At 43.3% G+C, this 10,814-nt stretch overlaps 1 long non-coding RNA gene across 1 annotated transcript; it reads left to right on the top strand.

Moving 5' to 3' along the window:
• Positions 1 to 205: 205 nt before the first annotated feature.
• LOC120098577 (uncharacterized) lies at positions 206 to 10,287 on the top strand. The gene is made up of 3 exons (XR_015643612.1): positions 206 to 389; positions 1,600 to 1,657; positions 9,592 to 10,287. It is a non-coding gene; the product is annotated as an uncharacterized LOC120098577 (long non-coding RNA).
• The last annotated feature ends 527 nt before the right edge of the window (positions 10,288 to 10,814 follow it).

Here is a 10,814-nt window from a genome sequence, read left to right as displayed (position 1 = left end):
CCCTTGATGAACTCCTGGGTGACCTTGCTACAGCATTGTAGGTAGGATATAAGGAAGATTTTAAATTCTAGCGGCACCAAATGTTAAAGAACCGTGAGACACCATCAGCTCGTACACTGCTGTTCCCACACACCCACGTCGTGGCTCCTTGTGCCCTCACAAAGGATGATGGTAGGTAAGGCAGCCCCGCCCTGTGAGCAGAGTCAGTGCAGAGCCAGACTTCTCACCTGCTCTACGAGGATGTCGCTCCTACTGAAGCTTATCGAGTTGGCAGAGAATCAGTGTCTCAGATTCTGAATATAAAATGAACCTGCCAATACTTTAGTGATTGACCAATTTCACGTAACACCAATAAAATAGACCACGTGGAGGAAAATAATCCTACTCAGGTTTGCTCTTCCTCCTTCTCCACCGTCCTAGCCCGCCTTCCCATTCTAGTGCATTAAAGTAAGTTTGAACTGGTTCCGTTTAGAACATGAAAGTGCCGCAAATAAGCAAACGCCAAGTTCATACAACTGCCACACAAACTCAATCACGGCCAATGTCAGAGCGTGCATCTGAGCTCTGTGCATGAACAGAGCTTCCGGACTCTGCCCGTGTGTTCACACGCGTGTGTTTTATTAACCAGAGAGGAACAATTGGATACCGCTGCTGCAGAGCACGGACTTTTCATACAGTGGCCTCACTCACTCTTTTCTATGATTGTTTTCAGAAATATACATAGGTGTCCACTGTTCATTTCATGGTAGACTGAAATAATTTTCTAGTTTTGAGCATTGCATTGTTGGAAAAACCCAGCTATTCTGGTTAACAGTCAAACAAATGTCCCATTTGTTGAATCTCTGTGATTATTCTTAAATAAATTTGTGTAAGTAGACTTACATACTTTATAGACAAAGAAAATGAAAACCAACAAGGCCTTCAACTGTGTGTTGTCAAACCCTTCCGAGGAGGCAGAGTCACACAAAGCCCCAGTGACATATGCCAGTCCCTGGATGCTCCTGTCTCAAAGATCTTGATAATTCGTCCGTTTTCCAGATTCAAACCACGATGATACGAAAGGATCCTAAAGCTTCCCATGTGAACTTGTTCTGTCTTAAGTGACTCCCCTATCGCTGTATAGTGACTTGACTCACACGTGACTCCTAGATACTCAACTCAGAAAATGAAGAAGGTGTGTAGATGTCCCTCTTGGTACAGAACCACGTAGATCGGGTTCTTAAATGTCAAGAGCCACTTAATAAGAGATCTGATAGATGTGTTTTACTTGTAGCTTCAATTTAAAATATTTGTCTTTTCTTCCATGGACTGGTTCGTAGTAACAGATGGTGTGGCTAAGCTCGTGTGTGTGGTGTGTGTGTGTGTGTGTGTGTGTGTGTGTGTGTGTGTGTGTGTGTGTGTGTTATTCTGCTATGATTGTTAAATTTTTCACTGGTGGATATGTGCTTCTTACTTTTCAATGGGTGCACTTTATGAGATTCTTAAAATTAATGGATTAATCCACAGCACCTCAGAGACTGGATACTATTGTTGAGACTCAATCTGTTCTGGTAAAACAAATATTAGTAGTAACACTGAATTTTTCTTCCTAACATTCAGTATTACATGGCACGGCTGCCGATCAACGCATACAAGAGGACTCAAGTCCATCTGTGAGGTAAGAACCTTTACCCTCAGTCCTGCTTCTGTATCTGCTGAATGAGCTCCTTACTCCTTTGCCACAAATCTGACCCAGAATTTGCCCTCTTTTTTTGCATACAATTAATACACGTGCATGTTGCTTTGGAACGCATTTTCAAACAAAGAAAGAAAGCAGAAAGACTCAAGCCAGTTCTCTCCATCTCCCGCCAGGAATATCTGTCAATCTCTTAAAAGGTGCTCAGTCCCTTAAGGAATAGATCCACCTCTCTGAGTCATCCACTTAGAAAATGGTCTGTTAGTTAACAAACATCTCCAACCAAGAAGAATCTAAGAAAAACCCATGTGACAAATACTCCCAAAAATTACTGTGAAAATCACATTTAGAAGGATTATACCCCTCCTTTGAACACACCCAAATCCCTCCAAATATTTGCCAGAAAACCCTTCTGTTCTATACCCCACACCCCCCCTCACCTTCCAGAGGATGCCAGCCTTTCATGCTCTCTCTGTGGTGGCTGCTGCTGGCTCTGGGCTCCCAGTAGAAAGAGATTGCTTTTTTTTCTGGGGACAGAAGGGTGGAGAGAGGAAGGCAGGAAGAGAGGGATGGGTAAAGGGAGGGAGGGAGAAGGAAGAGGGGAGAAGAAGGGAGGAAAAGAGGGAGGTGAAAGGACAGGATAAGTTCACGGCTGTGAGTATACTCTGAATCATGACTGTAAATGAATAAACCTTTCTTGAAGACGTGTTCAAATGCAAGAAGTTGCTACGTAGACCACAACCGCTCTCCACTCCAGCTCCATGATTAATGGAATTCTTTTTGTCAGTTGCAGTTCCTTGCCAGCTTACCTTTAAGTTATTATAAATATCCTGTTCCTTTCCTTGGATTTTTTTTTAATAGGTCATGTCTAGGTGCCCCAAGTGGCAAGGAACAAGAAACGTGATTTTTACCTAGAAAGAGTTACGATACAGCTGGGGTTTTGCTATAAAGATCCCCACACTAACTGGCATGGTTAGTTTTTATTGTAACCTGACTCAGTCCATAATCACCTGAAAAGAGTGTCCTGGTGAGGTACGGTTTAGGCGAGACTGACCTGTGGACAGGTCCATAAGGGGCTTGTCTTTCTTTCTTTCTTTCTTTCTTTCTTTCTTTCTTTCTCTCTTTCTTCCTTTCTTTCTTTCTTTCTTTTTTTTTTTTTTTGGTTCTTTTTTTTTTTTCGGAGCTGGGGACCGAACCCAGGGCCTTGCACTTCCTAGGTAAGCACTCTACCACTGAGCTAAATCCCCAGCCCCTTTCTTTCTTTCTTTCTTTCTTTCTTTCTTTCTTTCTTTCTTTCTAACCCATTTAGCATTTATTTTTATGATTTTACTGCTTAGATTCTAATATTCTTTTTTATTAGATATGTCTTTATTTACATTTCAAATGTCATTCCCTTTCCCAGTTTCCTGTCCATAAGCTCCCCCATCCCCTCCACCTCCCCCATACGGGTATTCTCCCATCCATCCACCTTACTGCCCCCCAATATTCCCCTGCATTGGGGGTCCAGCCTTGGCAGGACCAAGGGCTTCCCCTTCCACTGGTGCCCCAACAAGTCTATCCTCTGCTACATATGCAGTTGGAGCCCTGGATCACTCCATGGGTTAGTCTTTCAGTAGTGAAAAGCTGGAAGCTCTGGTTGGTTGGCATTGTTGTTTTTATGGGGTTGCAAGCTCTTTCAACTCTTTCAATCCTTCCTCTAATTCCCCCCAAAGGGGTCCTGTTCTCAGTTCAGTGGTTTGCTGCTAGCATTGACCTCTGTATTGGACATGCTCTGGATGTATCTCTCAGGAGAGAGCTATATCCGGCCCCTTTCAGCATGCATTTTTTAACTTCTAACTTCTTGAGTTCTTTGTATATTTTGGATATTAGCCCTCTATCAGATGTAGGATTGGTAAAGTTCTTTTCCCAATCTGTTGGTTGCCGTTTTGTCCTAATGACAGTGTCTTTTCCCTTACAGAAGCTTTGCAGTTTTATGAGGTCCCATTTGTCGATTCTTGATCTTAAAGCATAAGCCATTGGTGTTTTGTTCAGGGAATTTTCCCCAGTGCCCATGTGTTCGAGACTTTTCCCCACTTTTTCTTCCATTAGTTTGAGTGTATCTGTTTTGATGTGGAGGTCCTTGATCCACTTGGACTTAAGCTTTGTATATGGTGATAAGAATGGATCGATCTGCATTCTTCATGCTGACCTCCAGTTTAACCAACAGCACCATTTGTTGAAAATGCTCTTTCTACCATTGGATGGTTTTGGCTCCTTTGTCAAGGTGTATGGTTCTAGGTGTGTGTGTGTTCATTTCTGGGTCTTCAATTCTATTCCACTGGTCTATCTGCCTGTCTCTGTACCAATACCTTGCAGTTTTTATCACTATTGCTCTGTAATACTGCTTGAGATCAGGGATGGTGATTCCCCCAGAAGTTCTTTTATTGTTGAGGATAGTTTTCGATATTCTGGGTTTTTTGTTATTCCAAATGAATTTGCAAATTGCTCTTTCTTTCTTAATGTTTTATTTTTAAATAACATCAATATTTTGTCTGCATGTATGTACATGCACCAGCTGCATGTCTGGTGGCTTCAAAGGTCAGAAAAGTGTTGGGTCCTCTAAAAGCTATTTATAGATATTTTCAAGCCTCCATATGGGTCTTAGAAACTGAACTCAGGCCCTTTTTAAGAGTGGCAAGTGATTTTAACCAATGAGCCATTTCTCCAGCCCTGGATTTTCTTAATTACATTCACCAGTGTGAGAGGACCCACTCTGATTATAGACAGCTTCATTCCTGGGCTTCCAGAGTACATAGGAATGATGGCAGAGAATGAGAGCGAACAGCAGTTTTCAGTGTTCTATAAGCCATGAGAGCAAAATTCAGATAATCTTATCCCCCTAGAAGATTTTTTTCTTCTGAGAAATGAAAATCTGCAGCCAACAACACCTAGAGAGAGCATGAAAGGCCGCCATCCAATGGAAGGCGAGATGGGGGCTGGGGGGCGTTGAACGGGAGGTCCTTCTGGCAAAGAGTTGGAAGGACTTGGGAGTGTTCAAAGGAGTATAATCCTTCCAAATGTGAATGTGCTATGTATCTGATCACAGCAACAGTAGAGAGGCCAGGATACCGACACAAGTCACAGGCATATCTGGTATAAAGTCAGTATACCCACAGGTATTCTCAAGGCCCTCCCCTCCCCCAGCCTGAAGTCCTAAATTGAGCATTGACAGAGTGAAGATGGCGACAGACAGCGCCCATCCTTTCTGAAATCTGAGAAGACTGGAATCTCCTATCTACTCTTCAAGAGCAGCAGGGCAGAGCTGACAGACGCCCTTTGTGGGGAAACTGACTGGTTTTGTCTCCGACTGTGCAGCTCTGTTTTTCTGGAAGTACTGAGCATCTTTAGGGCTGGTCCTATTCATTTATTGATCATGATTTGGAAAGCACCTGTCCAAGATTGTCCAAGATTAGGGAACTTGGCAGAGTTGAAGGAAAACTAGTGCTTGGATGTGGGGAATGGGTCAGGAAACCAAACACAGTTGACAGCCTGTCTCAGGAGATGTTGTATGTCTGACCTGAGAGACTCAAGACTGTCCTCCAAGAACTTTCCTTACCAGAAAAAAATACCGCATCCTCTCCCACGGAAGACTTTCCTGCCACTATTTTTTGAAATCAAAACTCAGCACATACAATGGTCCAGTAGAAACCAGAATCCACAGTACACTTGAGGTCACTTTTTACCAGGTTAGTCAATTCCAGGGCTGCAACCTGGGCTCTTTCTTCTCATTAAACTGATTCTGCTACTGTACCTGCACTGCCCAAGATGGAGCCATCATTCATGAAATACATCACCCCTTGAGTGCTTTGCTCTGATAATGTATGACTCTAATATATCTGTTGCTTTAATGATATATTGGTGTAATACATTATCAGGGCAAGGACAACTGGGGATATATTATGGGAAGAATGGTGCCATTCAGAAAATGAGGGATTTAAAAACAGACTCATTAGAATTGCAGGATAATAGCCAGCATATGCAAGTCTGAAAACTATAATTTTGTTCTGTTTTCTACCGTTAAATAAACACCTCCCTGCTTCCCCCCCCCCATGTCCATTCAGGGGCGGGTGTCCTTAAACATTGACTGTTACATATTTTATAAACTTTGTATACACACTAACAATGCCTCCTGTGAACTGTGTGTCACAGAAAGCTCATTGTATCAAGTTACATTGTTTTTACTAGAAAGTTCTCCTTGTTTACCCCCGAACTATAGGAAGCCAAGTAACACTGACCTCTGAACAGCCACAACACCATATCATCTCTCATTACAATAATCTGAACTCTAGTCATTGCTCAACATTAATTATTGCTAAGGCGATACCATTTTCTTGCTACTTGACAGTTGACCTTCATCCTATCATTAACCTTAGGTCAATTTAATCCCAACCTCCATTTTCAGCACTATACAAACAATTTATTTCCCCCTTTTTTCCCAACCACACAAAGGCAAACAATGTCAAAGTGCTGCACATTGTTTTATGTACGACGATGACTAAACACTTTAAAAGACATTCCTATATCAAAGTTTAGAACGATTGAAACAATGGGAAGTGCAGAAATAAGATGTCATCGGGATTCATATTCCTAGAGTATTATCTAAGGAGGGACTCAGGATGCACAAGTACAAGAATCAAAATATATTTCATTTTAGGATTATTCTTTCTGTACCATCCAAGATTCGTAGGTAGCATCTACTGTACAGATTCTCCACTAAGATATGCAATACTATACATTCAATGCTCTATAAGCCACGAGAGCCAAATTCAAATAATCTTATCCCCCTAGAAGATTTTTGTTTCTTCCTAGAAATCAAAAGTATGAACTTATAGGGGAGGGAAGCTGGAATTCCTGCTGAGAAATTTATTTGATGTTTTCTATTCTGCTCGACCTTGTGCTTATATGAAATGCCAGAAACAACAGTTTGACACAGCAAGGCTGTTGAAACAATAGTGCTTAATGTGTTGAACCGAAGAGAAAGCCAGTCCTGTAAACATAATCACATCCAACTTCAAGTTCAAGAAGCGTTCTGCAGAACTTCGTTGATCTTTCTCGGCTAAACATAAAGCCCAAGAAAGCCTTCATCAAAATAATCTAGAAAATAAGAATTTTCATAAACAAAAAAATCTGTTTTTACATTGATGTGTATGATGTTAGATTGAACAATGATTAAATCAAATAGGCAACAAATATAATAAATTAAAAAGAAAACGCCCTATAACTTTGTGCTCTAATAAACCTTTATTTGGATTTAATTATGGATGTACAGTTAAAAGAAAAATGTAATGTTGTCTTTTACAATTTTATATTGTAACAAAGTCATGGCATTAAATATAGACATTTAATTACTTTTTCAGCTAAACACTACAGTCCTCCTCAGCCCCTTCCTCTACCCACCGTACAGGAAACGCTCAATGCCTCACTCTTAGCAGGAAAGCGTAGCATATTTGCCTTTTCCAAAACTAAGAGTAGAGAAATGTGGCTCATTGCTTTGGGGACATTGCCTATTTGTCTGTGTACCCTTTCATTTCATCCAGCTGCCCCCAGCCCACACTCCATGGAATATGAAGTTGAGGGCTGTGCATATGAACAGACGTATTGAACCGCAAGTGAGTTCCAGAGTGTTTCAACTTTACTCCGTCGCTTCATCGTGGTTCCCAGGAGACCTGTGGAGTCACCTTCTGTCCTTTGGTTATCAGATGACTGGAGGACACCAGGGGTGTGTACTAATGCTAGCTGCTTTCTCACTTCCAGGAAAGAACAAGGTCCAGCAATGAGAAGAGAATCTCCCTTCATTAGGAGTTGACTGAAAACTGAGGTGGGCAGTGGGAAGCCTCCCTGACATCCTGGCAGGCAGTGCTCTATGTCACGACCCGGAGTCTGCTGTCTTCTGTGGGAGCCAGAGACGCAGGGACAATTCGTGCTACCTGATAGAACTATCTAGATTTTTTCCCCAAGTCACAAATTAGTATGGTATTTTAAGGAACAGCATAGACAGACAGACTTATTGTATTTCCACTTAAGCTCCAAATCTCAACCCAATTAACTTATTTATTGAAAATGTTTCTTCCTCGCATAGCATATCCTGATTACTGTTCTCCCCATTCTGCTCCCCCCACCCCCAGTTCCTCCGCACCTCCCCTTGCATCTGGACCCACTTTCTGTCTCTCATTAGAAAGAAAACAGGCTTCTAGGTGGGAATAATACAATGAAATAAAGATAAAACGAAAACTCACACACCAGAATTAGACAAAACAAAGAAATAAAAGGAAAAGAGCCCAAGAAAAGACAGAATAAACAGAGAACCTCTCTTTGCTTACTCAGGAGTCCCACAAAAACACTAAACTGGAAGCCAAAAGACCTGTAGTGTAAAGTTTGGAGGAGGGGTGTGCATAAATAAAATCAAATTTTAAAAAATGAGATAATTTATTTCTTAGAAATGGAGGGTTTTTGTTGTTGTTTTTGGTCCACACTAGGAGTTTTATATTATCTGGCAGTGCAGGAAGAGCCCCTGTAGGTCACACACAGCACTTTTGCAGGACCTGCTAAACAAGACCTGCACACCAAGAGCTGGGACCTACAAACCCCAGAGGAACGGAGGACGGCAGGTGTGTTCCTCCTGTCTGGCTTGCCTCAGTTCCAGCCCTCACTTTCCCCTCAGGGGTTGGGAGGGTGAGGTCTGAGAGCCTTGGTATAGCAAACACAATCCCCATGATGCCTGCAGTATTTTAAGCCAGGTGCTCCCCCATATTTTGGGAAAAACAAATAAAACACAAACCCCTTGTTTTCTTTCACTGGAACTGCCTACAATTTCTACGGTTTCATAAACCACAAACCGATGCAGAAGAGATGAGAAAATGGAAACTCTTTCCAACTCATTTCCATCTGTGGGGGCCAGTGTCTCCTACAGCCCACTGAGAAATCCACAGCCTGGCTATCCCTTCAAGGACTCCCACGCTCCCTGCCTTGTGGGTCAATCCTGGGAAGGAAGCGAAGCATGGTGGGTGAGAAGGGAGCATAGATAACACACGTCTGTCATCCCAGCCCTCTAGAAGCTGAGGCAGGAGAATTGAAGCAAGTTCCAGAAGTCTCCCTCTCCCCTCTCCCTTCTCCTCTCTCCCCTCTCCCTTCTCCTCTCTCCCCTCTCCCCTCTCCCCTCTTTATTCTCCCCTTTTCCCTCCCCTTCCCCCTCTCTTTCTCACAGGTCGTCGGCTTCAAACAGGTCCACAGGGTTCATGCCATGGTTGAGCATAGCTTTGAGGAAATTGGAGTTTCCCCACTGCTGCCAGCACTGCGCGGAACAGTTGATCTTAGGCACGCAGAGCCCGCTGGGTGGCAGCTTGTTTGTGTTGTGTCTGGGATAACCACATCTTTCAGCCCTTCTGGAAGTCAGAACCGATGGAGAGGCCTTTGAGTCCCTCTAACCAGCTTCAGAGTTCAGCTTCCTTTTGGGGGTCACATTTGGACAGGAGCTGGATCTTGGCCCCTGCCAATGGAATGGGCCCTTGTTAAACTGCATGGAGCTCATGGCACAGGACCCTGAGGCGGACCAGAGAGACCCGAGATAATTGTTTTAAAGGAACAGCCCTGACATATCATCAGGAGACACGGAACCTCCAGAACTGCCACTTAGTTCATTTTCTGTTGACCATCTGGGCATCTACCCCTAAGGGTTGTTTGTTTCCCCAGTGAGACTCCTGGGGACACATGATCCCATTGCCTTTGGACTTTAGGATCCTATCTGGTGCCTTGGCAGCCCCGTTCATGCTGCTCCGGTCTCGGTGAGATCACATGAGTTTTGATCAAGTGGCTATGGACGGCCTTGTTTCTTTGGTGTCCTATGGTTCTGAGACTCTTTTCCCACTCCTCTTCTGCAGGTTGGAGATCGGAACTGAGTGCTCCGGTTTCTAGCAGGCATTTTATTGACTGAGCCATCTCCTAAGTGCCCCGCCTCCTTCTCTGCCACCACACTGAAGATTCGAAGACATGCTTTGAGTTGGGGATTCAAGAATTGGACCCACAGAAATTGCTCTCCAAAGTACAGAAAAATGATCTCAACGAGACACATGTGTTTTTGCTTCCAGTTGCCACCCTCGAGGTCACAGACTTTTAGAGTCCTAATGAGTCCCTTTTAGGGCAAAGAGAACTATGGACGCACCCAGGGAATCCAGCCCCTGAGGACTGCGGTTGTTTCCTCATCTCTGTTCATCTGTTTGTTTATTAATTTCTAAAACCTTCTGAAATACATAGTGAGAGGCCATAACTAGAATTCCCTCAACATAACCAAAAATTCAACGAGATTAATGTCCTAACCGTATTTATTCGTAGAGAATGGCCATGCCCTCTTCTTCATTTGTGTTTGGGCTGGAGGCTGATGCTTACTCGCAAAACAAAAGGCTATTAAATTACTGTAACATAGATGATGTCTTTGCTGACCAAAGACATCATGCCTTTGTGTCCAAAGGTCTATGGTCAGATGGAGAGTCAGCCACAACAGACTTAAGGGCCTGCTTATACTCTACTCATCAAATAACTGAAAAGTATAAGACAGCAAAATACACATTTTTGAGCCAATCATTTAGTATCCTTACCTTGCCAAAATGATTCATTAAGAAAGGTTTTCAAAGCCTTCCCCATGCTCTTCCAAATTTTCCTCTAAAATATGTGTCATTTGGGATCTCATGCTAAGGAAGGTTCCAGGGTTTACCTTTGGAAACTCAAAGCACTCTAACTGAGAAGTAAGTCCGACCTAGGGAAGGACTTGGAGGAGGCAATGGTCTCCTTGGATGTCTTTGTCTCTGTAGAACTTGGGTTACTCCTGGTTCTTGTGAGAACTTACAGAGCTGAACGGCACATAAGCAGAAAGCTCAAGGTCCCGCCGCTGGCCTTATTCTGGTGCTGTGAACGGAGCCCTGTTCAGAGAGACATCATAAAAGTCTTCAGGATTGATGCGTGGAAAATGCAAAGTATGTCCATCTTGGAAATGGAGGGATGGAGTCCATCGTGATGCAGACGGTACAGCAGCAGGAGGAGGAAGATGGCTATCGCATTTCCTAGGCACACAGGAAGCAGACAGCCACAGAGAGAATGGGAAGTGAAG

This window comes from Rattus norvegicus, chromosome 19, assembly GCF_021556685.1.
Source record: "Rattus norvegicus strain SHRSP/BbbUtx chromosome 19, alternate assembly SHRSP_T2T, whole genome shotgun sequence".
NCBI classification, from domain to species: Eukaryota; Metazoa; Chordata; class Mammalia; order Rodentia; family Muridae; genus Rattus; species Rattus norvegicus.
This window is presented reverse-complemented; position numbering and strand designations above follow the sequence as displayed.